A 26,551-nucleotide genomic window follows, 5' to 3' on the forward strand; every position below is an offset into this window, starting at 1 on the left:
AGGACTTTTCGGGGTTTCGTTCGTCGGGGTCGTAAAATGGGGAAACACATCAAGGGAGAATAGCGCTCTTTTACGAGCAAATTTTAAAGTTTAAATGAGCGGTCGTCGGGTGGTGGTAAAACCGTAATGAGAAAATGGGTTTTCCCGGCCATAATACTGCTGGGTTTCCGTTAGTTATTGCATTTGGTTAAGCTTCTGTTAATCGATTTTAATGTTTTAAAGTGTTCCAGGCCATGGAGTTCTTCTGTGTATATTATCACGTCTTAAATGAGGCATTAAATGCTAGTGGTATCATCATTTGGTGGCAGAATGGCGTTTTTCCACTAGGAAACTGTGTTCGTGTTTGAAAAATCACATGAAATCAATAAATCAGTGCCAACATTTCAAAGGGGCGTAATTGCATTTGTAAGCAATGGCTACGACTTTTCTAAAGAACCAATCCTGGACGACTTGTTTTTCTAATAACGAATCCAACAATATTGGACTGAATTTTAGATTTCAGTGCCAACATTTCAAAGAGGAGTAAATGCTTTTGTAAACAATGGCTTTAGCCGTCGATTTCTCGCGAATAAAAGCTTACTCATGAAAAATAATGACACAAACAGGTAGATGTATGTTTCCTCTACCACTTTGCATTGTTATTTTGGAGGGTTGAGCTTTTATTCGCGAGAAATTGACGACTAAAGCCATTGTTTACAAAAGCATTTACTCCTCTTTGAAATGTTGGCACTGAAATGTAAAATTCAGTCCAATATTCTTGGATTCGTTATTAGAAAAGAAAGACGTCCAGTAAATATTTGTTTTTTTTTAGGAAAGTCGTAGTTTTCAGGAATCATAGCTTTCAGGATAATCACAGAACTTTAGAGACATTCTAATTGAAAATGAATTGAAATTAAATCAATAAAAGCATCATATTTAGAGAAGATCCGCATTCTTTCTAGCAAAAAGATAGCTAGGAGCATGTCCAACTTGGCAACTTACATCGACAGTTCAGAAGACCTACAGGAGCATCAGCGGGAAGAAACATCAACAAATAATCAAAAAAGGCTTCGATTGTCGTTGGGGGACGAGCATACTCCAAAAGGCTCCTTAAAAAATCATGGAGATGTTTCAGGGTGAGCTCGAATGATTTTCAGATGATTTGGATAACAATCTGGAAACTCAGTTGACTTTTAAACGGTAGTTGAAGGACATTAAATGTAAATTTCGAAGACCTACAGTGGTCCATAATGGGAATTTAGAAGGACTGGTAGTCCTAGAGCTTTTATGGTAATATTTAGACGTTTTTTTGTCTTAAATTAAGTTTTTGTGCTTGAAAAAGCTCTTCTTTTGGTGGTTGTAAACCTTAGGATGGCCAATAGTTGATATTCAAAAACTAACTTTTTTATTTTTGAAGCAAAGTTTTAGATGAGTTAATTTCAATAATTTTTGTTGAAGAAATACATTGTCAACCCCTCAACGTTTTCATTTTAGATTATTTTTTGGATTAAATTGGGTGTACCTGAAAAATGAAGATTTTTAGTTCTAAATCATTTGTTTAAAATGTCTCGTGAAAGTCGTTTCAAAGTAACTTTTAGACCTTGTTAAAACACATTTTTGCAGAATAAGGCGAATCGATATCTCCTAAAGAGCATGAGCATGAGCATGATTGACCGCCCACGGTTGCTACTCTGTTATTGCCAGATCAGCTGTAATTACACAGAGAACCAATAGACGATGCTTGGGACTAGCAATCATCCTCAATGTGTAAAAACTGGTGATCTCAAATTAGGCAATACCAGCGCCAGCCGCGCCTGAACGCAGGTCAAGAAAGGAATGGGTAGGAATGTGTTGACGTGACACTCGCTTTGATGGAAGCCGAGAAATCCTCTGCACTTCCACGAGGAGTCACTGGGATGTTGGGTAAGAGGGTAGGGTTTGCAGCAAGGTTCGTTTTGGTAAACAATAAGCTGAATTGATGTTTAAACGATAGGGAGGGGTTACTGTATAAATAAATAAAAATGAATGATCTCAGCCAAGTGGAGCTGCACCAAAAGCAACCGGCCAAATTCATATTATGTTATAATAAAATAAAAAGTAAATACCATTGATAAGCTATTTGATACACCTTCTGGTCCTTCAGGATCTACAGGACAACTTTTTTCTAGAAATGAAAATTATAGTATAACGAAGGCTGAAAATAGTGAATCATTATAATATTAATCTAAAAATGTCGAAGAGCTGAAAATAAACTTAAAGATTTAAATCAATGCGTCCAGCCTAAATGGAGGGCTCGCGAACACAATAAGCTTCCTCATCACTCATATGCAGAATTTGATTGAATCAGTATTTACACATATACAAATAAATATACCAATAAGTTATGTAACTTTCTATCCTGGAAAGGAAAAATAAAATGGTTAATTTCACTGTCATATAAACGTTAAACATATATTAGGGAAAATCAAATGATGTTACGTTGCTTCTTCCAGTTGTGTTTTGACCCTGTTATAAATATTTATCAATGAATATTTAATAATAATATAATAGGACCTACGATGTATTCAAACTCAAACTATATCAAGATGGAAATAAAATTATAGTGAATTATTCGTATACACCTAACCGTAAAAAGCCGAGAAACATGCATCATGCGACCGTGGTCATCACTCTGACAAATGAAACGATGAACGATGAACACACATAAATCTCGAATACTCCCCCGAAGGGACGCATCCACTCCCGCAAACAATGCATCCCATCGCCAATCCGGCGCAACCAGCATCCCACCCACGCATGCCAACACCACCATCAGATAGAAGAAATTTTCCCCTACCTGATGGCGGCGCCACAACGCGCGGGCGAGCCACCAACCACACCAAACCGACAATCAAACGCACTGCCCACAAAAGCAGACACGTCCCCTCGAAAATGCAATCAAGAAATGTGTAAGAACAATTTTCAACTGGAAGAAATAATAAACTTGCAATATTTTATATAAAGCTGAAAAATAAGGAGACACATTTGAAATAATGCAAAATAATATAAAGCGATGCAATACAGTACAATATAATATAATATGAGATATAGTGAAGTGAAACATATGTGCAATCTATGAAATGCAAATAATATACATAAAAAAATGTTTAAATTAATTTTGATGTTGGGGAAGTATTAGTTGCTACACAGTTTCATATGGGGTCACGCTCTAATGGGGTAGGGGGTAATCGTGCATCTAAAACCACAACACTCCACGACAAAACACGATCCAGCTTTCGCCTGCCATGCAATGAACAACAGAGACACGCGACAACTCATACAGCTTCAGCGGATGATGGTCAATTCCAAATACACTAATGGTACCGGCAACGGCAACTAACACGGTGATCACGCCGGCAACTACGATGAATTTGGAACTCACCATTTGTCTCGTCTATACAGTCATTACCAGCTCAACACACACACATGCTCCTATCTCTCATTCATAATCGTCTCGTACAAGCAACTCGTTGAGAAGACTTTACGCACACTATTGCTTAGCCATTGACCACCGCAATATCAAACGCATTAGGCCGACAACATAGTAGAAGCGATTCGAAGCGATTCGATGCGATAGCAATTGGCAAAGCGAAATGCAGCGGCAAGCGAAGCAACCTATGACATAGTGAAAGCGTTTTTGAAAACATTACAGTCGCGCGCGCAGTGCAAAATATTTGTTCAAATTTTCGGTGTCCATTTTTCCTCACTAGAATCAGTCCACTTGCGTTCGAAGGCGTCAAAACACAACACGAACAGCTCTGTCGCTTTGCTGAACGCTTTACACCTCTTCGCATCGCTTTCACTATGGCTGGTTTGGGCGATTCCCATAGAACGCTCATAGAGGGTGCTTTCACGCAAGCGCTCCGCTTATTGCCAACGAATCGAATCGCTTCGAATCGCTTCTACTATGTTGTCGGCCTTAGGCCGACTATTATCTTCTCTATCTATTTCCATCAGTAGCGCGAGGGAACAGAACTACACACACTTCGCGATCTACCAACTGGTCACTCGGTAACCTACACCTTCGTAGTTTGCCATTCCTACATTAATTCCTCTACACACTCGAACGTATGTGTATGAGCAACCAAGAAATAATACTACCAAACGCAAAACGTTAGAATAAAACCATCGAATTTCACCACAAATTGCATATTTTCTTCGGCAATTCAATCCGTTTCGAATGCGCCAACCACTAATTCAGGTGATTAACTATGCACTTTCTATAAATCGGTCAATAAAACACACAAAATAACGAAACTATTCCACTCGTAAACACAACGCGACCGGCTGATATCACCAATACTAGATCAATCGGCGAATCGATATCTCCTAAAGATCATATTAATATTTCCTATTAAATAGGCCCTTTTCAAGTTAATTACTTAGCACGGGGCAAATAAAAGAAAATAAGTTGCCAGGGCTAAACTTGAGAAGGGTCTATCTGCTTTGATCGATTCTCTTCATCGACTTTCTCTTTTGATAACCACGGCTATGCAAACAGTTTTCGCACGATAAAGGAGTTTTTTTTTTATTAAAATAGAACATCAATAAAGTCTAGGCATTTGAAGAAGCTATGAATTAGTGACAATAATTTAAGAACAGTTCCATGACCTTCAGAAAAGTCATGAAAACTTCAGTGAAAATCATAGAACTATATTAGTTTTGATTCTAAGAAAATTGTGGGAGCTTAAAGTAGTTCCAGAAATTTCAGAAAAACTTCGAAAACTTCACAGAAGTGCAGAGATGTTCAGAAACATTTCGAGAAGTTCATAGAACCCAAGTAACATTGCAGGTTTTATCGAGGTTTTATAGCATTCTACAAGTCTTAATCATGGTCTACAGAACCCTCATAAAACCAGAATTGTTACTTGGGAAGTCTCTATGGAGCTTGAGGGAAGATCCGAGAATTTCAAGAACTTTCATGAACAGTAGAAAATTGCGGAAGCATTTCAAAGTTTACTAAGCCCCAAAAATAGGGGGAAATCAGTTCCATTAGTTTCAGAAAATTTGGGGGAAATTTTAAGAAGTTCCCAGATTTTCAAAGAATGCCTTTTTTTTGAAAAACATGCCTTTCTCGAAGGTGACTTTGATAAGAAATTGTAAATAAAAAAAGTTACTGTAAATCTATATTTTTCAGGAACACTCTAAATCAATTCCGAAAACATACTCTAAATCGAGAACGTTAAGAGATAGAAAAAAAATCTTCCACAAAGGTGCTTAGAAGAATAATTTCCACGGCAATAAGACTCGACCATCTCCGATTTGAATGAAACTTCGCCGAATTGTTTGTCGGACAATCATTCGTTCGTTTGTGCTAAAAATCAGCTATTTCGAATATCGCAATTTTTTATTTTTTTTTTCAAAATTGCGTATTCAAAATTTTTTAACAAATCAACAAATTTCACTTCCAATCGAAATGACGTCGGAGACAAAGTTGCGTTGCGTTTATAACGGAGTAATTCGCAGATTGCATACTAGAAACTGGCACGTATATACTTTAACGCGCTTATTTTGATTGCTCAAGGAAAACTATTAGGGAGCGAATAGCTTTCCAATCAGAGTTCAGAACAGGAAAAGCATGACAATTACCATTGTCGGCCACGCCCATCTTCTCCGTTACGGGGAATGATGTGACATCTACTTAATAGGAGACCAGTGACTCATCGACACCCCCATAGATGCTACGGAGTTGGATGGTTGGGTAGGATATGGGCGAAGACAACATATCAAGAAGACTGACAACTCTTCCATTTTCTCGTACGACCGCTATGAGGTAGGTACAATTGCGTCATCTGCCGCTCGAAGGTAAATGCTTCAGATTACATCCTCAGAAGATAGGTTTGTATATTTGCTCATTTTTCTATCCGTTGCATCCACCTCCGCTCAAGTGCAGCGCTACTGTATCTGTCGCTTAGATTCTGACAAAGTTGCCAGTCTTCTTGATATGATGTCTTTGATATGGGTCAGGATTCGCGGCAGGCAGCACCGCCATTCTAATGTTTGTATTTAGGAGGATCTTGGGAGTAAACCCACGATCTTCTACTCAGTAAGCAGAAGCGGCAGCCGTCAAGCTAGCTGAGCTTCTCAATTAAAATTGTGAAAAAAAGCGTTTAGTATATAGATGAAAACATGATATTTGATTAGTTTATAACTTAAATCTAATTATCAACAGCGAGCAAAAAACTGTGAAAACTGATAATCTGGATTCACTGCCAACCATTCCGTGTGTGACACATAAGACATTTTGGTAAAACTTGCCAATAGGTGGCGACAAAGGTGGTTGGCTTCGGTCAGTAAAAATGATAATGATACACGGCAAATGAACCCAACACACACCCGAGTCCCGCCCACTCAAACTCATTTGAACCCATTTCGCTACTTATCTGATAATTACTCCTCGCACTCCATCGGTATAACCCAGAATTTCTGTGCTCTTCGATGAAATGACGTCTGAGACAAAGTTGAAGAATACAAATCCTTTTTAGGAAAAAAAATATAACGGTAAGCAATTTCTGGATCAAAAACCACAAAAGAGTTAAAAACTTATGTATCAAAAAATATTGAACTAGGTAAATTTTTGTTATTTAATTTTCATACTTTTTTTTGGGATTTTTTTCCCAAAATGAATTGAAATATTTTCCGTGTATAGGGGAATTAACGTATTCTCGTCAATCTAAGCAGCGTCTGCACTTCTACTAGCATTTTCTCAGCGTCACGCACATATATGATGTGTCTGTTTGTTTACATTCATCTGCTGCTTCCTTCTCTATCCATTCCAATCGACAGAATTTTTCAAAACGTTTTGAAAGCGTTTTTACAACGCTCCAAACTTCTCAGGTGAGTGTGACTATTGTCGGCAGTCTCTTTTTCTTCGGCAACCTTCCCATTTGAACTGCGTGTTAACCAGCTGTTCTATTATCGGCAACTCGAAATCAACCTCATTTTGTAGTGCGTATGCTTTATTTGAAGAAAAATATAGCATTACTGGATTGCTCGATCGTTCAAATATAATCAGATTGAAGCTGAAAGGCTAAACAATCGTTTGGACACATTCAGGGAAGTGCGTTGATGGGAAAACATAGTGAAATTAACGTTTAAATTTTGGTTGCCGAAAACAGTCAATGGGTGCCGAAGCCAACATTTACCCTATATTTTCTGAAAAAAAGAATTTCTTTTCCTAAAACTTTGTTTCAGACGTCATTTCGATTGGGAATGACGTTTTCGAGTTATGATTTGTTGAAAAATATCGAATACGCCACTTTTGCGAGATTAAAAATGGCCGAATTTTAGCAAAAATGTGAATGATTGACCATAACAAACAATTAGGCAAAGGTTCATTTAAATCAGAAGGCCGCAACAGATCGATTTGTCTTTTGGCGTGGAACTCGTGGTCTCTATCGTTCTGCATGATTTTGTATCATATTGAATGTTTTGTTTATTTGTGGGTCATTTTTGAAATCTCAAATTTAAGAATATCGATTTGGGGTTAAACTGATCAACCCCTCAAATGACTTTCGAGTAAATTTATAGTAACTGTTTAAATAAAATCTAGGTAGCCTGAATTCAAATCCTACGTTAAAATCCTTATATGAAGTGTATTTTCAGCAGAAATTATTAAAAAAAATTTCTTTAAATTCATAGTTGCGCCTAAATGTAGGCAATTTCTTAAAAAATCACTAAATTTAATAGAAAACCATTGATTCCTCAATATTGGATACATTTCCTGCAATTGTTTCAAATAATTCAGATTAATTGACACTTAGTTTAATGAAAAATACCCCTTTCAAGTTAATTGCAACAATCGTTGCAACTCATGACCGTTTGTGACAATATGCTATGCTATCAGAGTGACAATAACATTGAAATTTAGCCAGCAAAATATTTGTTTTATTGTGAGGAACTCTTCAAAGCAATCAATAGGGCTCTCAGGATGAAATGCTATCAATTTGGGATCGAGAACGTCGTTTACCTTTCTACAGAGACGTAATTTCATTCATATAGCTTTATGTTGGACATCAATGGCCTTGTTGTAATGCAAGGGGCTCGGTGGCCTAGTAATGACCAATTTTTCTTACTGAGCAGACAATCGTGGACTCTATCCCAAGCTCCTGTACGTTATTCTTCTTCGCATTTCAAGCTTATTGCATATCGCGTATTAGCTTATTGCGTGCTCTCAACATAGTATTCTAGATGCACTTTCACAGTTATTAATTGATAGCTTTCGATGCCTGTACCATTTTTGTAATTAGTATAATTATATGGCAAGTACAATCACACACTATGCCGAGGGAATTCGAAAAAAAATTCCAACCCGAAAAATTCCTAGACTGGACCGGGAATCAAACCCAGCCACCTCCAGCATGGTCTTGCTTTGTAGCTTCACCTTTACCGACTAAACTAAGGGAGACACCATGTCCCCTGTACGTAATTAGGTGTACCTTATTATCTTACTCCTCCTCCTCTTCTTCTCATTCTTCTTCGTCTTCTTCTTCTTTTTTCTACAGGTTAGTATAGTATTTCCTACAAACTCTTATTACGTTATTTTTCCTTTTAATTCTACTACTATTATATCACTTTCACTATCACTTCAAAAAACCTACAACAGATACGTATTTAGTTAACTACTTGTAAACTTCTCCAGTGTCTAGCCTATGACTTATTTTTGTTTTAAAACAATCAACTTTATCCTCCGCGTTATTCACTTTTACTCTTGGAACATAATAATTCTGGAGTGGATTTATCTTCAGTAACAACATTCTGAAAGTTCAATTGATTTTTTAGGATTCCTGAAGAATTTCTACAGATTTTAAACTTTGACAATTTTTTGAAACCCTGGACCTAATAAAATCAAGAATCTCGAACGAACATAAATAATTGGGACATTGAATGTTTTCCAAGAACCTAAAAAAAGGATTTTAATGAATGAATTCGATGAGAATTTCCAAGGAACTCTAGGGATGATTTCAAGGGTATATATATTTTTTAGGATTCCTGAAGAATTTCTACAGATTTTAAACTTTGACAATTTTTTGAAACCCTGGATCTAATAAAATCAAGAATCTCGAACAAACATAAATAATTGGGACATTGAATGTTTTCCAAGAACCTAAAAAAAGGATTTTAATGAATGAATTCGATGAGAATTTCCAAGGAACTCTAGGGATGATTTCAAGGGTATTCAGTGGAGAATTCCGGGGGAAGAATTGTTAGGAAAACTTTTAGTGAAATCTGAAGATTCCTACCAAATTAGTTCTTTTGAACTCCAGAGTATGATCCCAAAGGAATCCTGATTCATTACAATCATTTCCAACATAATTCCATTGTAATTCCAAAGAGAAATCCAATTTTGGATTTGTTAAGAGAACTCCAATGTACCTGTGACTAGAATACCAAGAAAAGGAGGAGAATCCGAAGGGATTTTTGGAAAGAAATCAAAGAAGATTCCTAAGGAATTCTAAGGAAATAACCAACGAATTCTTATGGTAAAATTCAAAGAAATGCTTAGAAGAGTTTCAAGGCTATTCCTGTAATCCTTTTAAGAGAAATCAAAGAAGAATTGCTAGGGAATTCTGAGGAGCATTTCATGGAATATACGGGACTGCTCTTAGAGAATACTGAGTAGAATTTAGAGGGAATTCCGAAGATAATTCCCAAGGGAATTCAGAGTAGGATTTAAAGGAAACTTCCAACAGAATTCTGAGGAGGATTCCAAGAAAGTTCTGAGAATCATTTTAAGAGAAATCAAAGAAGAGTTCCTAGGGAATTTTGAGAAGCATTTTTATTTTTTTCCTTGATTTGTTTTCCGTTGTTCTTGTTTTCCGTACTGAGTACCAATGCTACCGATGCCAGGGAGGCAGCTCCAACACTTGGACCCTACCTTTAGACCCATCAACTCATGGACCGGTGACCAACGGGTTTACTTACTTCTACTTCAATGATTGTATGCCTCAGAAAATCCCGGTGGCGCCGACTGGGAATGAACGCAGGCCCTTTGGGGTGAGAGGCAATACCGGTGCCGCTAATTCTCTGAGGACATTTCTCGGAATTTACGCGACTGCTCTTAGAGAATTCATAGTGGAATTCAGAGGGAATTCCGAAGATAATTCCCCAGCGAATCCTGAGTAGGATTCAAAGGAAATTTCCTACAGAACCCTGAGGAGGATTCCAAGAGAGTTCTGTCTAATGGAGTAAGGAGCACTCCAAGATACTTGTGAGCAGAATTTCAAGAGAGGACGGAGAATCCGAGAGTAATTTTGGAAATAATTCAATCAAAATTTGGAGGATGATTCCTTAGGAATTCTAAGGAAATTACCAACATAGTTTTAAGGTGAATTTAAAAGGAATACTTAGGAGAGTTTTATGGTTATATTGCTATAACCTTTTTAACCCTTATGTGGTTGACGGGGTACCCGGGTACCCAATTTGAATTGAAATAAAATCATGTATGTGATCCCAAGCAACAATCTAAATGCTTGGAAGATTTATTCTTATTTTATCATTGTTTTATCATAGCATCCCTTCCAGCCTGTGGTTGTATTACGGTTTTGTGTGCTTGTCATAAAATCAGGCCGTCAAGTCGTCTATAAAACTGTTTTATGACTACTAAATTAAAACTCAGACTTCATAGTTTTAACGGTAGCTGTAAGGTGGTTCTGCATCACTACTTATAACTGAAGAATAAAACCAAAACAAAACATACAATTATGTTTTATGGTACACTTTTTATGACCGATATAAAACTTGAAGCAGTCTTAGGACCTTCATTAAAGCTTCATTACAACTATCATCTTTATCAGAGGCCTAAGATTCACAGATAAGAAATATACTGCTACAACAAAAAATACTCTGAAATTTTTTGTCATTATAAAAAACAAATCTATTCAGATATATGAAATGAAAACCCCTTCAGTGCTTCTGAACACGATGAAGATGAGACTATCGACAATATGAAACTCCTGGAAGAACTACAGTTATACGATCCCTACATAAGGCACATTGCGGTGAAGGAGCTCTTAAAAATATTGAACAAGCGACTTTCCGATACACTTCCGAAAGATCCACGAACCCTTCTTAAAGCAACGCCGACAGTTTCACTAAATCCGTTTGGAGATGGCCAGTATTGACATCACGGCTTTAAACCTTGTATTGAAAAAGCTTTTAGTGGATCCAATAAGCATTTCTTACATCTTGATTACAAGCGAAAATAGGAGGATCGCTTGGAATGTTGACTTTTTGACAGGTGGTCATGGTTTTTGTTTTGTTTTGATTCGCTGTACCGAATAAAACCAGCAAGATAGTTATATAGCTTAAATATAACTTAACGCTCTCAATTTGGACTGCGAAATGCTAAGATACAACCATTAGGTTTATGTTATGCTATAGAATTCCAATCTAGGAGAATATGTTATATTGAGGTATTTTTAAGGAGTAGCAAGTTATAACGAAAAAAAATGTCGCCGTATGAACAAATTTCACACAGTATGAATAATTACGCTTTAATTGATAGGCAATAAAACACTTTCATACATCTATGTATAATTAAATAATATGTGACTGGTTATTGCTCAACAGTAGTAACAGTTTTGTACTAAATAGATAATCTTTGAATGACTCTTTAATGCATGGTGCTAATGCAGACAAATTAAAAATATCCCTATATTTTAGTATTCATATGGCGCACTAAATTTATGCTCCTATTTGGTATAATAATCACCATAAATATTGCACGGCATGCTGTGAAGCGTATAAAGATTGGTTTAAAATTATAATAAAGTCGTCTTATTTTCAATGTACAATAATATCAGCCATTATTACCAACTGACAAGGATCATGATTTCACATCAAACATCGAAAGAATAAAACCACAATAAAATATTTCTCAATATTAACTATCATCCAAAAACCCCAACTTAAAACCTTCAAAGTTGTCAAAATGTTTTGCGTATCATGTTTTATCAACTTCTTCAGGAGCGATTTATGCGGTTGTAATATAGTTTTATGGTAGTCATTAGAAGGCTGTTAAAACTTTCTGACCTGGAGGAGGTTTTATGTTTTCATTTTTAACAATCACGTCTAGAGTGTGATAAAACTGACATAAATCCTATGCTCCTAAAGTAGTTCGCATATCAAGTTTTAAGGACTGCATTAAAACTGGGCCAATTGGCCATGACATGGCTGTATTGCGGTTCTCAGGAGATTGTTAAAGCAATGTGGTCGTCAGTGAAAGTTTTATAATTTGGTTATATCAACTGCTATAAAACTTAAATAAAACAAAAATTGTTGCTTGGGATGTTTATCGCTATGAAGCTTTCTGACATGTTGTAAAATGCTAACACAAACGATCTGGTGAAATTTCAAGAAATGTGGGTGAAGGAGGGGCTTATCAGGGACCATGTAGATTTAGATAAGAACTGAAAGATGGCGTACATGAATTCCAGAATGGACCACTCGAAGTCGCTGAACAGGTTCCGGAAACCTCGGAGGAATTGGTCAATCTCTAATTTCAACAAAAACTAGTCATGTGGCAGATCGAAATTTTCAGAATTATATGGAAAAGTCTTCAGAGACCATGCCAATTGACAAGAGTGACAATGGCCACCCAATGTTCCTGGAACAGGTTCTGGAAGCCTCGGAGGAAGTGGCCATCCTCTAATTTCAACAAAAACTAGCCGTGAGACAAATCAAAATTTTCAGAATTGGATGAACATGTCATTAGAGGCTATATCAAATGATAAGAGTGATACCCTATGTCCCTGGAACAGGTTCCGGAAGCCCCGGTAGAAGTGGCCGATCTCTGATTTCAACAAAACCAGGCGTGCGGCACATCAAAGTTTTCAGAATTTCATGGACCATTTATTATAGAATATGCCAATTGAAGAAAAATGGCAATGGCCACCCAATTTCATTGGAACAGGTTCTGGAGGCCCCTGAGGAAAAGGCCTTTCTCTAGTTTAAGCAGAAACTAGCTATGCGGCATATTAAAATTTTCAGAATTTTATGGTCATGTCATTATAGACCATGCCAATTGACAAGAGTGACAATGATCCAATGTCGCTGGAACAGGTTCCGGAAACCCCGAAGGATGTGGCCAATCTCTAATTTAAAAAAAAAATACTAGTCATGTGGCATATCCAAATTTTCAGAATTATATGGACATGTCATCAGAGACCATGCCAATTGACAAGAGTGACAAAGGCCATCCAATGTCCCTGGAACAGGTGTGTGGCATATCCGAATTTGATAGGCATGGCATTAGAGACCATGTCAATTAACTGGATTTATAACTGACTGGCCACTTCCCCGCGGCTTCCGGAATCTGTTCCAGCCTTTGTCACTCTTGTCAGTTGGCATGGTCTCTAGTGACATGTTCACGACATTCTCAACAATTTTGACTTGTTGCATGACTAGATTATGTTGCAATCAGAAATTGGCCACTTTCCCGGGGGCTTCTGGAATCTGTTCCGGGGTCATCGCGTTGCCATTGTCATTCTGGCTAGATGGTATGGTCTCTAAATCATAGTCCATGAAATTCTGATCTGTCGCGCGTCTGATTTCTGATGCAATAAGAAACTGGCAACTTCCCCTACGCTTCCGGAATCTGTTCCAGGGCCATCAGATGGCCTTGGTCACTCTTGTCAAATCACATGTTCTCTAATGACATGTCCATATTCTCGAAATTTTGATATGCCGCATGACTAGTTTGTGTTAAAATCAGAGTTTGACCACTCCCCGGGGCTTCCGGAACTTGTTCTGGGGATAATGAGCGGTCTATTCCAAAATGTATGTATGTCATATTTTAGTTCTTATCTAAACCTACAACTTTGCAGAACATTGTTTTACGGCTGGAAAAATCGTCACGCACATAAGGGTTAAAAGAAATCCAAGAAGAGTTCCTTGGGAATTCAACGAATTTACTGGACTGCTCTTAGCGAATTCTCAGTGGAATTTAGAGTGAATTCCGAAGACAATGCAATGGATTCAAATGCAATTTCAGGAGAAACTAAGTGAAAACTGAGGAGAGTTTATTTTAGGAGAATTCTTCGGGAATTCCTAGGTAATACAGCGAATTTAATTGATAATTTTTAAGGGAACTGTCGAGTGAATCAAAGAGCCTTCTGGAGATAATTTCTAGCGTGTTATTGAGCAAATTGTAAGGGAATACCAGAGAGAGTTCTAAGATGAACTCTAAGAAGTTTTTTCTGCTGATTCTAAGGAAATTCACGAGACAATCCTAAACAAATCATGTGAAGAATTCCAAGAGCATCAAGATGAGTCAAACATTGAATTTTTTTTTTTCGAGACCACAGTAAAAAAGTCAATGTAAAAAAAATCAAAAATCTGAGACTTCGAAATCTTTTATTTGATATCTGCTTAGAAAAGTTCTCTTGATTCTAAACTTGGAAAAATCAAATCTTCAATATAAGGGGAGCGTATTCTTTGAATTTCAGGGCTTATTATAAAATGTGAGACCTTACACAAATATTCCGGGCTAGGAAAAAAAAAATCCAGAATTCTGGACCATGAGAATCTTTCAAGATTCAAAACTAACAGATATAGTCGATTAGCATATTTTTTAACGTACTTAAAGTACCTGGATAACATGGAAATTTTCTTGAAGTCCTGGAAACATCTTATTGAGCATAATTAGTAGAGACCCTGTTATTGAATCTGTCTAAAACTTAGGAGGTTTGCGAATTTCCGCAACCTCTCAAAGTGGATCGCAATCAACGACCTTGAGAACCGCTATCCCAAATTTCTTTTCCAGAGCGTGATTACGCTTTAAATGACGAACTGGCCGCAATTAATCGATGGAAAGGGTTTCTGCGCTTATTGGCCATCAGATGTCACTACTTTTTTTTTGTGGCGGCATCTATCGGAATTTATTAATAACCTGCTTTTCGTTAGTTGTTAACAGAGGAGAGTGCAGTCAACAAAGCTAGACATCCCTTCACAGACTACAAAATCTGACTCTGGAAACATGTCTGGTGCCTCTATATATGTATTTAGATCAGTGGCGTCGCGTAACCTTACTTTTTACCTGTTCAACAACTTTGAAAACGTTATTTAGGGTCATGTTTACATTCAATTCAGTTTCAAAAAGCATGGGGTCTTCTAGTTTCATTGATTTTTATCCATTGGAACCAATATTGTTTTGTTTGTTTACGTTTTGAGAGTTGTTGAACAGGTAGATTGAGGTTAGGGCGACGCCACTGATTTAGATTCATGAAGAAAATGAACTATGAGCTATGTTGAGAGATTGAGCTCGTTAGAGAGAATTCCGTGAGAGATAGCTTATTCTCTTGGTAGTAATGCTGTAAGTAAAATGTATGGCGATGAATTTTTTATTTGCTTTACAACTAAATTATGTAGTGAAAGTTCCAAAGAAGATAGATATTTACTATGTCTATGCACATGGCCACGTGAATTATTGATTACTGCTTGTTTTCTCTATTTCTATTTCCAATACTAAATTCCAACAATTGCTACTAAGGAAACAGCGCCATCTCTGAGACAATTCACCATGGGAACAAGTTAATTCGAGTCTCAACTTTAAAGTTCCATTTCAGAACTGTTCGCATTTCACTTGCAACATTGTAATACAAATCTCTGTCAACAAGCATGCTCCTGCTAGAAGAATGCCAAGATATGTCGCACGAGATTCAGCAGCACCACTCCAGCGAACCAGCTCATGTATGAAAACACATCTCATTTTCGTTCTCCATTATGCATGCATGCATGTGCAGCAGCCTTCATGGACTTGCCACCATCATCAAATCTCATCATCTTCCCTGGAAAGATTCACAAGAACCACAACAACAACAATCCAAAAAAGGCGAACACCATAATCATAACGAATACTAAGTAGGGCTGTGTTTTCCTTTCTCGTCGGATCCGCAGGAAAATCCATTCTTTCGATTCTCTCCGCGGCGGAGTCCGTGGCGAACGCGGACCTTCTTTCTCAATTGGACGACGTTCTGTGTGTTGTTTACAATTATGAGACACAATGTTGCTACTGTTGCTGCTGGGTGACTCGAATCTCGCTCTCTCCACATGTATTTTTATACATAAGTTTATAACCATAGCATGGCATAACACAGCATAGACTGGGCGCGTGTGTTTGTTAGTGCCGCATCCTCCGGAGTTGACATACGAATTTAGAAAAAAAGGCGCGCTCGTACCCTTGGATCAGTTCTACGTCAAGAGCCGTTCGCGTTACACCGTACACAATTTCTACACTCCCTTCTACGATCACTAGCTGCTGTAGCAACCGCGCGCGCGTAATCCGCGATCAAATCCCATAAACAGTGTTCGCAACTCGTTAAAACCAACAACCAAAAATCAATTAGTGTCGTGTGGTGCTACCGATTGTGTGTTTCTTCTAACGAAAGTGAATTCCGAGTTCAAACGAAACAAGAAGGTGGTGCTATAAATTGTTTGTTGTTTTCGTTTTGTTCCCCAGGAATTTCGAACGGTCGGCAATGTCTGTTGGAAAGCGGTGATATATTTTCAAAATAGCGTCCTCCGACGACGCTTTCGGCGAGGCATGAAAGTGACCTCCCTCCCGGCTCCGTGGCCGTGCGGGGGATACGGTCAGAAGATTGCCTACATTTTGGCGCAACGCGTCGCAATTTTCGCAACATCGTCCCGTTTGGACTCACGCTGCGCGCGAGTTTTTCTGATTGTTTTGTTTGTGTGTTCTATTTTCAGCGGACAGTGAAAGGAAAAACATACTTATGCTCCTGTAAACAAATCCATCACAGTTACGCATGCGCTTGTTTTCAAAAAATTGCTTATTGGTGTGTGCAACCTATTTATTTTGGTTTTTGAGATCACCGTTGAGAGCTCGTTCTCAGCAAGAGATCTCGCCGAACACAGAGCATAACGAATCGAGGAAGCATCGTTCTGTATACATATATTTCGATTCAAAAATAACCGGGACTTGCATCTCTTTCCCACTTCTGCCATACGGAAGATGACCATCGAGTTTGTGTGTTACTCGAAGCGGCGGTGGTGCAAGTTGATTGTGTTAAAGAGCTCGTTTCTGCGCATGTGACCGGAATGATTTATGGGAAAATTAAGTCCGTGCTGGGAGTTTGTTGTGTTCGGCTAATGCCGGGAACGGGAGCTAGCCGAGTTGCGTTGGAAGAATTATTCCAAGTGCATTAAGTAGGGTTTTGACTTCTGAACATAAATTATCCGAATGGGGCCTGTGTCCAGAATTTGAACCAATACAATGGGAATGGAGTGAGAAAACTCCCATTTACTGGAAGCTTCTGTTAGAGCGATTTCTCGGAAAATTGTGATGTAGATGAACTAGCGTTCACCGTTTCTGAAAATATGATTCAAAAGTGGAAATTCCAACTCCCTGTTTTTAGTATATCGTGAATAGAGGGTGGGCTCTTCTCCCCACTCATTCGCGTATCCTCCTGTTGAATGACCTGTTTTTTGACCGTTTGTATGATCCTGTTGTTGGAAGGAGATTCTCATTTATCCCGTGGATGCACGTGAGCGATGTTGCCCTCGGATTCACCCAAACCGTTTTTGGCCCTTCATACAATCGCAGGTTGAGTACAATTAGAGGTTATTAAATTTGATCAATTCGATCAGCGAGGATAATCCACAGTCTACCGACAGTTGTCTTGCTACAGTGAGTGGTAGCTCCATATCATATCATATCATATCATATAATATCATATCTATCTAAAAATATCGAGTTGTGTTAAGGAGCTTAGAAACAAATGCGAAAGCAAACTTTTAATAAATGTTTGAGTATTTCACAAATTGGGACAAGCAAGGTCCGGGACCGGGGAAACGGGAGAGCCGAAAATTTAATTAAAATAATCTTGAACAATTTTCTTAGACCAGGATCATGAAATTTGTGCTCAACTGAAGTCTTACAATCTTGAAAATCCATGCTAATCCTGGATCTTGAATTTCTGTGTAAGGAATCTAAAACTGAACTGCCTAATTTCGTGGAAATTTATCTCAGGATATCATAGCTAATTTCTCATGGATTTCCTTAGTATCATTTCAAAATATATTCAGAATTAATTTTCTCTTCTTCTTCTTCCTTTTCTTCTTCTTCTTAGTCGCATTTCAAGCTTATTGCTAATGGCATATTAGCTTATTCGGTGCTCTCAACTTAGTGTTCAAGATGCACTTCCACAGTTATTAATTGACAGCTTTCTATGCCTGTACCATTTCTGCATTGTATGGCAAGTACAATCATACTATATGCCCAGGGAAGTCGAGAAATTTTCCAATCCGAAAAATTCATCGAAAGACCCAGGAATCGAACCCAGCCACCTTCAGCATGATCTTGCTTTGTAGCTGCACCTTTACCGACTGAGCTAAGGGAGGCCTCTATCCGGTAGCCCCTAGAAATTGTCTCCATAAAAATGCCAGTTATGCTAGGTACTATTGAGACCGATAATGATTACTCAGGTTGCTGTCGTTTTGCTCGTTTTAACGGTTAGAATAAAAAAAATGAGAGCAAAAAATTCCATCACATTGAAAACTAAATCAAGAGCAAACTGAAAACTCAATTTGATGTAAATTTTTGCTGTTGATAACAAAACGAGTATGCAATTTTGATGTTCTGCTAAGGCAATGAAAACAAAACTACAACAACATATTTTTGAAGAGCAAATGTACAGCAAAATCAATGCAAAATTTGATGTCAAATTTGTCAATCGCGTAATCTGAAATCAAATTATGACTCTACACGACGTTCCCGTTTCGAAAATACCCATATTGTAGGGTATTCGCCAGTTTTTCACAAACCGGAAGTCGCCATCTTGGATTCCAAAATGGCGTCAATCATTGGTTTCCGACCTCTACACATCGTCCCTGTTCCGAAAATATCCATATTGTTGGCTATTTGACAGTTTTTCACAAACCGGAAGACGCTATATTGGATTTCAAAATGGCGTGAATCACCGATTTCCAGTTTCTATACGGCGTCCCCGTTTCGAAAATACCCATATTGTAGGGTATTCGACGGAAAACCGGAAGACGCCATCTTGGATGCCAAACTGGCGTGAATCACCGATTTTCAGTTTCTACACGCCGTCCCCGTTTCGGAAACAACCATATTTTAGAGTATTCGATAGTTTTTCACAAACCGGAAGTCGCCATCTTGGATTTCAAATTGATATCCGGTCTCTACACGTCGTCCTCGTTCCGAAAATATCCATATTGTTGGCTATTTGACAGTTTTTAACAAACCTGAAGACGCCATCTTGGATTAAAAAATGGCGTGAATCACCGAAGTCCAGTTTCAATACGCTTCCGAAAATATGTACCCGGAATGTCCGGTGAACCCACTCCAAGTACGCTTCCAAGTTTTGGTTATGTCCAACCCTCAGAAAACACATAGAATTTGTTGGCCCGGGACAAACTTTTTATTTTCAAAAAATTGTGTCCCAGAGATGCCATGGCCGATTAACTTTTTAACATCATTCCAGTGAGTGTTTGGTGGAACATCCCCTCAGGTTCCGCCATATTCAAGCATGTGTTGGCACGTGTTTTTTTTCCATCTCCATCGTATATCTTACTTATCATTGCGACAACATATTATTTATTTTTTGTGAAACTCCCGTAAATGATAGAGAACAATCATAAGGCCACAAGCGTACTATGGAATCGGTTCCGGATGTTCCGGATTATGGTTCTATATGGTCAAATTACCATATCATGCGACATATAAAATCACATCTACTCGATGAAATATAACCAATGCTACTCAAAATGATAACCATAGAGCCATATGGCGACCGTAGAACCGGTTCTGGATATTCCGGATTATGGATCCATATGGTCAAATTTGATATCTCTCATAACCATATCATGCGACATATCAAATCAAATCTACTCGACGAAATATGATCAATGGCACATAAAACGACATCCATAGAGTCATATGAGCTCCGTAGAACTGGTTCCGGATATTCCGGATTATGATACGGTATGGTCATATTTGATATGTCTCATAACCATATCAAGCGACGTATTAAATCACATCTACTCGCCGAGATATGACCAATGATACTCAAAACAACTACCGCGGAGCCATATGGTCACCGGAAAACCAATTTTAGACATTCCGGATCATGGTTCCACATGGTCAAATTTGATATCTCTCATAACCATATCAATCGACATATCAAATCACATATAGTCGACGAAGTACGACCAATGGCACTCAAACAACAACCATAGAGCCATATGGCCTTCGTAAAACAGGTTCCAGTTATTCAGGATTATAGTTCTAAATGGGTAAATTTGTTATTTATCTTAACCATATCAAGCGACATGTCAAATCATATATACTCGACAAAATATAACCAATAGCTCTAACCAGTGTTCGGAAAATCATTCTCAAATCTCCTTCATTGAGCCTCCCTGCGAGAATAAACTCGCATGCGACTGTGGCAAACAAAATTCACGCTTGAGATTCTCATGCATATTCACGCACTCACACTCACAACGCCGAAAAATCATTCCATTCCAAATATGGCCCATGGTACTCAAAACAACAATGATAGAGCCATATGGCCACCTAGAAGCCGATTGAAGATGTACGATGTATGTGAATATATATATGGCATATTACAGTTGAACTGAATTCGACAGATCCGAAGTCAATATCAACAGAATTTCTTGGAAACGAAAGCAAATGCTGGGTTAGAACCATGCAAGATATCGCAGCAATGAGGCTGAGAGAAGGGCCTCAACAAGAACACAAATCTAGTCGATAGGAATTGGACCAGGGTCCAGGTCAAAGTAAAAACAAGCAGCCACCCAGGATGGAAACCAGGTCATGTTTTATCATTAGCTTTTGCAGAGTACCTTCGCCTACCGTTTTTACAACTTCAAACCAATCTTTCTTGAATTTTTCAACTGTATCCGCTTGTTTAACATGTTTCCTAAGTTTTGCCTTTGTCAAAGCTCAGAAAGTTTGGATAGGGCGAGCCTCGGGGCAATTCGGCGGATTCATCTCTTTTGGCACATATGCGACATTATGATTCTTGTACCACTCTAGCGAATCCTTTGAATAGCGACAGGAAGCAAGATCAGGCCAAAAAATTACAGGTTTGTCATGCTGCCTGATCAAGTGTAGTAATATATAGTAATCTGTTACGCAGACATTCCTTCACGTAAACTTTGCCATTCATTGTGTCTGATTCAGGAACATCCTTTCTTTAGGGCGAAGTGTGGAACTGCGGTGCTGGCAGAGTCTGATAATCGAGTTTCTGGTATCTCTCATCATCCATGATTATAAAGCCCGATTTTTTCTCCAGCATTGAGTCGTACAGCTTCCGAGCTCTCGTCTTCACAAATGCAGCCTGCTTTTAGCTTCGTTTTGGTTGCTTCTGCTTCCGATGGGTTTCCAATCCCAATCATGGTGTCAACTCAATGAAGACAACCAAATTCCCTGATTTTTCCTGATTTTCCAGTAATTTTCAATCAAATTACAGTTATAGTGTCTACATGGTTTTGTCAACACGATCTCATAAGCTATCACTTTCATAAGATATGTATTATCCAACAAACAGTTCTACTTGCAGACCAGCCTATACAGGCACAAATTAGATGCATAACGTAATTTTTCCGTTGTTTCAGCTAGTCTGCAGCCAAAATTTTTAGTTGGGTTGTGCTTTCTGGACATTTTTTCGTTAAATACCACATGGACCTCTAACCCATGAAGAGAGGTCCAGTAAAATCTCAAATTGAATAAAGCGTTCGATACATTTTATAGAATGCAAAAAGACAGAAATCGCGTGTTGCCAAAAACGGGAAGGCACCACATTTTACTAAGTTCACAAATTGTAATCGCGGTAAGCGCCAGGTAATCAGTTCAATTAATGATTAATAGCGAAGGAAACTGCAACCATCTCGATATCAATCTACAAACAAGTCTTGCTTAATCGCTTAAAATTTTCAACAAGTTTGCTCGATTTACTCCATGATATGAGAAGAGATCGTTGGCATGGCGATTTTCTCACCCCTAGAAGCAGTGTTGAAAATATTCATCAAAACTCACTATGACTCGCGAACATTTACCTTGTTGAATTTCGTGAAATATCGTGAACTTTTTCAACCCGGCTAAGAAGTTATTTTCTGACTGTTTCTGAACTCAACGCTAGGGGCAGAAATTCAACCAGTGCTACTACATCTTACATATGAAACACTTGTCTTTAATCCCTTCATATTGTTATTCCCTTGAGCACAATTTGAGACCCAGGTCCACAAGAAAATTATCCCGGATAATACACTTAACCAAACACTAATTCGCGGCCAGATTCCTATAATGGGAAATCGTAAGACAACGCCTTGATCACCAAAATTATGTAAATAAATTTCACTGAGAAGCTAATTCTCCGAGCTAATCAGATTTACAATAAAGACAGTATTGAAAGTGTGTTAATACTTTCTGGGACACCCTATATTCATCTTGCTACATTGATTTGATTCTGGGCTATTTTTTGCGTTGCGATCAAAAGTTGCGCTTTCAAGTAGTTCTCCTGCTACATTTTCAATGAGTATGAACCGTTCAATGTCTTCCCATTCCCTGATTTCCTCAACGCTTGATACACATCCGACAACCAGATTGATTGAATTGAGCAAGTTTGTTTATTGTGCAACTCAACCGCAATATTGACACAATCGACCCCGAAGTAGACCTCTTTCTCTTATCCACTTTTTGACTGTTGACTTCTCATACCACCATTCATTCCAACATTCATTCCACCGTTGATTGTTTTTCCTACACTCAACAGCTAATAATATCTCATTTATTATTAAAATTGGTTACATCTTCCAACATCTCCCAAACACGCTGCTCTCTTTAGCTGTATGTGTGTATGTCCGCGATCAACGCATCTGCATACATGCTTCATTGCTTCACTCATTTTCATGTGGTTTAAAAAAATGTTGACTGATGTTTTTCTCACACTCACCCGCCCAAGAGCCAAACCCCAAGATATAATATTTCTATTTTTTTGTACTCGCGTCTTTCTTCTTGGCACTGTTTTCTTCCAACAGTGGAGGTTGTTTACACTTGAGTGTATTTAAGTCGAACGCAGAAGCACAAAAAATAACATGAACACATCAGTGCGCAGACTAAGTTGCAAAAGGGTGTGTGAAGCATGCATTCATGTGCGGCGAACGACGACGACGACGGGTTTGATTGTGATTTTAATTAAACTTTCTTTGCGTTGATCACCGTTGCATTGGTCAGATGTAAATGCTACATTGTATGCAAAATGAATTACAATTAGTTTGAGCACGATTGATGCATAATATAGCTTTTTTTGCGAGAAATATGCAAATGCTTCTTTCTCATACTTCTGCTTCTTCTTCAATTCGATTTGGATTAAGGCAACAAACGCAAAACCCTCAACTCGGTGGTGAAGTAATTAGCCTCTCACTTAAGAGCAATGCATTATGCCCGGTTAGGCAACTAATCTCCAAAACAAAATAAACTTACTTTCGTTGAAAAATCGTAAACACCATAACTTTTCTCAACTCGCGAACTAATCCGATTTGAGTGCGTATAGCTTTGGACCCCCGTTTTCAACGCACTTCGGTATTGGTTTCCGTACAAACTGCTGAACCTAACTTCCTTGCTTGGGAGGAAGCTGTGGGAAAAACACCACTCACCGAGACACTAGATCGATGACATATGAGATAAACATCGAAATCTTGTTGAAATATCTGTCACACAAGAAGTTGGTGTATACCGCCGCAAGTGGAGGGATGATCCTCCCTTTTCTCCTAACTTGTTTGTCAACTATTTGGTTTCCCATGCATGACTAAAAGGGATCATATTAAGCGGAGTGCTACCTGGATGTGGTGCTTCATCATCATCATCATCATCACTATCTCATTTTACTATCGTGCTGTGGTGCAGGCAAGTAGTTGGAAATGCCAAGACTGCCTGGAGGGATGAATATGTTTGCTCTATGACGGTTATTTACATCATAAACATTGGTGGTGTTTTTGTTCCTTCCTTTCACTTTGGGTGACTTTTCCATTACTTGGAGTGTTTTAATACGGCGATAGTGTCGTTAGTTGTCTTGTTTATGAGGAAAAGTAATGACAAATTACAGTGGAAATGCGGTGGGAATCAATTATCAATGTTGCCGTTTGAGTTGTTATTTTATCATCGATCTCTCTCGCTGAAGCATGCCAATTTGCACTTACTAGTGGATCAGTTCGTCTCGAACAAATTTCCTGGATTCGAACCCCATCATGATATTGATTGTAATTGTAATTTATTAATTATATGTAGGCCTGTTAGTTACACTTTACATCAGGTCAAAGAAAAATTTAGTTTAAAATTACAGAGGAAAATTATTCGAATCACAACTCACAGTGGAGTACATTCTAATTAGTTTAGTTTAATCTTCTAAGTGATTGCTTGAATGAGTTGATCGATGTTTTGCCTTTGGTATCAGTAGGCAGCTCGTTCCAGTAGGGAATCCAGTATATCAGAAGTCAGAACGCTCTTCTTCTTGCTCGTCGTGTGCACTGGTAGCAGGTATGTTCTCAACCGTTCCATGCTTCCTGTTCCATGCTTTATAGAGGAAGCAACATATCCGTCGATGGTAGTGGTCAGGTAGATCATGACCAAGTATTGAATTGCGAACGGCTACTCTGCCGCTCATCGCAAGTCAGTCCCATTTACGTTTTTGCGTCGTTATACTGCAAGGAACTCAACAACTTTGTTCTGTAAAAGTTTGGAAAAACAGCCAAACGAGTTGTTCCATTACATGAGAAGCAATGGCACGAAGCCGGATGTCCCGGGATGAAAATCCCGGGATTTCTGTATCCCGGGAAATTAATTTAAAAATCCCGGGATCGCGTGCACCCTGGGATTTTTTAATTTGAGACTCTTTTACCACTTTAAATCTTTCTTGGAATATCTGTAGCAGAATTTGAATCCAGAACTTTCACATCTTATGAAATATATCTCTTCCCTTCGTTTGTCATTCATTCTGATTTTTCGAAAGAATTGCACACAGACATCACTTTTTGTATATGATCGTTGTACAAGAAGCACTCGTAAAAAATACGATCTAGCAGTGAAACAAACCGTGAACATTTTGATTCAATCAGGTTGAGCGTCGTGAGATGTGCATCATTCATAGTTGATTAAAAACCATTCAAATGCATTGTTAAGATAGTTGGAAGTACGTAGTCTAGTCTCAACTGATGAAAAGACAGTTTTTAGAGTCCTTCCTTAGATTAGCAAGCAGAATCTTGTAAAATGCTTACTCCTTCTGGAGGAACTTCTATATGTCACCGACCTCTATCTTGGCTTCCATAGCTCTCCCTGGCTGTCATTTGTTACGTTGAAAGGTATGCATTACCTTCACCCGTTAGTATGTAATCTATGTAATTCTAAAGCACAGCAAAATAGTTTTTACAAATACATTCATGAGAGAAATTACCACCATAATCATCATGATCTGCACGGACTATTGTGAAATTTGGTTGACAAACATAATATCACATCCCATTAGGGAACTTCTTAGATGTTAAGAGATATTCATTTGATTTAAGAGAACTTCATAGAAGTTCGTGGAACTTCGTAAAAGTTCAGGGATCTTCAGGATACTTCGTAGAATGTTAAACAACTTCGTGGACGATGATTACGGAACATCGCATGAATTATTTGAAATTCGTACAAGTTCAGCAAGCTGGCAGAAATTCAGTTGTACCTATCGAAAAATTAAAAGATGTAAGCTATGAAAAAAATCTTTGAAGTACTGGGAACTTCGAAGAAGTTGACGGAAAATCCCAGGATTTTGTAGAATATTCTACATATTCAGGGAACTTTATATAGGTTTTGAGTTCATGGAACTGAGTTTAAGTTAAATAAACTTCTTGAAAGTACACAAATCTTCGTATAACTGATATTCACGGATTTGTGATGATATCTCTGGATATTATTCAAGACTTTCCAACTTAATCAAGTAATGTTTTGAAGATATGCAAGAGTTCAAAAATTCAAAAGACGTCTTTTAGACATCCTTCCCAGATGGAAGTTTGATTAGAGAGTATTTAAAAGATATACAGCTGGTCGGAGATTTGAAGACCTCTGGATATCTTTCAAGACTTCAGGTCGATCAATTATTATTCTTAAAATTCAAAAAAATTCAAATAACGTCTCTAGATAGTCTCTTAAGATTACTGGTTGGCCAGATATTAGTAAATTCAGGTTGATCAGGAAATCTGAAGATCTTAAACTGGTCAAACATTCAATTGGCTCTCTCAAGATGGCAGATCGGTTAGGAAGTACTTAAAAGATCTCCAGCTGATCGAAGATTTCAATAAAGTCCTCTTGATATTTTTCAAGGATTCAGGTTGATCAAGTATTATTGTGAAGATATTCTCACAAAACTGAACGTTGATCAAGAAGTATTCAAAAGATCTCCAGCTCGACTATTTCCTTGAAGTCCTGTGAATATTCAATTGATCAATTACATTAGTCATATTCAACATATTCAGGAAGAAGCTTAAAATA

General features: G+C 38.1%; 1 protein-coding gene across 1 annotated transcript in view; it reads left to right on the plus strand.

Annotated features, from left to right (window-relative positions):
* Window positions 1–26,551, plus strand: part of LOC135713306 (uncharacterized) — a 170,906-nt gene that overhangs the window by 52,890 nt on the left and 91,465 nt on the right. The gene's annotated exons all lie outside the window — the stretch shown is intronic.

This window comes from Ochlerotatus camptorhynchus, unplaced genomic scaffold (assembly GCF_037179485.1).
Source record: "Ochlerotatus camptorhynchus isolate MF236.1 unplaced genomic scaffold, CSIRO-AGI_Acam_v1.1 ptg000550l, whole genome shotgun sequence".
Taxonomy (NCBI): domain Eukaryota; kingdom Metazoa; phylum Arthropoda; class Insecta; order Diptera; family Culicidae; genus Ochlerotatus; species Ochlerotatus camptorhynchus.